This window comes from Sinocyclocheilus grahami, unplaced genomic scaffold, assembly GCF_001515645.1.
Source record: "Sinocyclocheilus grahami isolate Dianchi unplaced genomic scaffold, SAMN03320097.WGS_v1.1 scaffold255.1, whole genome shotgun sequence".
NCBI classification, from domain to species: domain Eukaryota; kingdom Metazoa; phylum Chordata; class Actinopteri; order Cypriniformes; family Cyprinidae; genus Sinocyclocheilus; species Sinocyclocheilus grahami.
The window spans coordinates 467,211-469,730 of NW_015505434.1; positions in this window are offsets into that span (position 1 = coordinate 467,211).

A 2,520-nucleotide genomic window follows, 5' to 3' on the forward strand; every position below is an offset into this window, starting at 1 on the left:
GCCACAAATAGATTTTCCAAAAGGCTTTGACTTCGTTGAATAAACATGAGCACTGCACGTGTCTAAGTCGAAACCTGGTGCGGGTGTATTTATATCAATGTATTTCTGAAGGAAACGACTGTCTTCAGAAAATTATGGATGTCATTTTCATTTAATCTTGCCTGTAATGCCTGAGCACCATTTGTGAGCAGAGCGCTGCTTTGTGTACAGCGTTACCGGGGAAACCTGATCTCTTGCGCTCTACAAGCACCTCCTGCTGGCAGAAAATTAATTTGCATATATATGCCGCCACAAATAGAGTGCACGTTCTGGGGGAAACACTGCATATTATTCAATATTTTAATTTGAATGTCGGATTGAAATGAACGCTGTTATTAGGGTAGTTAATTGTTAGCATAAACGCGGCTAATGCTAATATAATGAGCATATAAATGAAGTTTTTTTATGAACTATTTAATGCTCCTATAACTTTTATTAGGGTAAAAAAAAAAAACAGGAGAACATGATGATATTTACTATTTTTACCCATCAGAGGCTTTTAAATGAATTGTGAATCTAAAATATGTGTGTTAGAGAATGTACAAATGGTTAACATTGTTTGTGTCATATCAGTCAGAAGTTCCGGGCTTTTTAAATTTTTTTTAGCTAACTTAGTTGTTATTCTTGGCTGAATAGCCCTAGGTTTTCAAAAACCCTTTAAAATGAAATATGTACACATTTTGGATTAAATGAAAGTAGTCCATTTTTAATTATGTTTTTGTGTTTTGCTTTGGTACCGAAATTGGTACAGAGAACCGTAGATTTTCACTGGTATTGGTACCAAACAATGAAATTTTGGTACTGTGACAACACTACAGTACAGTAATACAATCTTTCACAGACATGTTTAAACTCAATAAATATAAGCAACACAATTTTCAATGTATTTTAATTTTGCATTTACTTCTAGATTTATATATTAAGTTGCTCAAGCAAGTGGCAAAACATTTAAACTACTTTTCTACGTTATCACAAACTTACCATTGACAGAAATAGTCAACTCTACTGCCTTTCCTTTTGCATTTAAATCTTTATTACAAGCAATCCTGCGGTTCATAAAGAACTTTTTTTCCTACCTCCACGAGTGCTATCTATTATTGCCTTGTTCATCTAAAAGTGCTCTTTCCCTTTAAACCTAGCCAAAAAGCCATGTGTTGACTGAAACACAGTAGACTTTAATTATATGCATTTATGGTGTAATTACTACATTTTCGTGTCAATCCATGTTCATATTTACAGCAAACAATGCGCTGTCACTTTAATTCAGCGCTTGCAGCGCAACAATAGACTCGGTGCGGAAACGATCTCTGCACTGCTGCAGACACACAGCTCCTGAACGCACTGCCGGCCGCAGCTGTGTGCAGTGAACTCTTTAATCCGTTAACATGAGCGCGGAAAAAATACACACCACGTATGAACTTGGCATTATGTGTGCGCGCTGCGAGTGGGCATGAGCGCACGGTCTCCAGGAGAGCGTGCGAGCGCTGAATGGTTAAACACTGGCAAGAATTAAAAAGTAATGCAATTTATAAACTTTAGTGACGATGGGACACTGCCTCGATTGTGCAAGTGACAATTCCTGTCAATTGTGCAGCTCACTTATAGACAGACGCGATGTGGTGATTTGAAGCATTTTGCGTATTTTGAGAGAGAAAGAGAGAGCGCGCGCGGGAGTGGTGATTCACTCACGCTGTTTGTGAAATTACGTCTCACACAAGGTTTTCAATTTACTTTATAAGTTATTTAATGAAGAAATATGAAGGTGAGTACCTCACCTTCAGCATTATAATTATTTCACCCGCGCCGGACAGAGACTGAGATAGTGCCCTGCATGTCGTGCCAAACCTCTCACGGCAGCGTCATCGGCTTGAGATCGGTTTTTGGAGATCGGCCTTTTTAGAGACCGCCATTCAATCATCCCAAAGCGATTATCGGCCGATAGTGATCAGTAGCTGATCAATTGGAGCACCCCTATTTACAATAATTACCCTCAAGCAAGTATGAAAACAACAGAATCAAAAGAAGAAAAGAAAAAAAAAAATTTTTAATTAAGAAATCCTGGCCTGGACATGACCTGGAAAAAGAGGATATATGGTCACCTTAGGAATAAAACAGTATTTGCATCAGTAAAGTAGTATTTGGCTGGTCATGTGATCTCAACATGGCAGCCCTCATTAAGCAACCTCATCCATGTAAAATAAAACTTTTATTTTAAAAAATTTTAAACTTTTAAAAGCTTTTTTGGGGCCGATGATATGACCGGAGACATACAATTAGTTGCTTTAGGGATAAACCTTTAGGGAAAAACACTGAGAGGACCAATAATTCCTTCAAATATTCAACACTCCACTGATTCAGCTGAAAATTAACATGTTAATTATAGGAATCCAGACTCATTTTTTGTCCAATTATGTTTTTTTGTTTTTTTTTTAAGACTAGAGGCAGATGAAAAACATACAAGTGTTGAATAAAAAAAAAAAA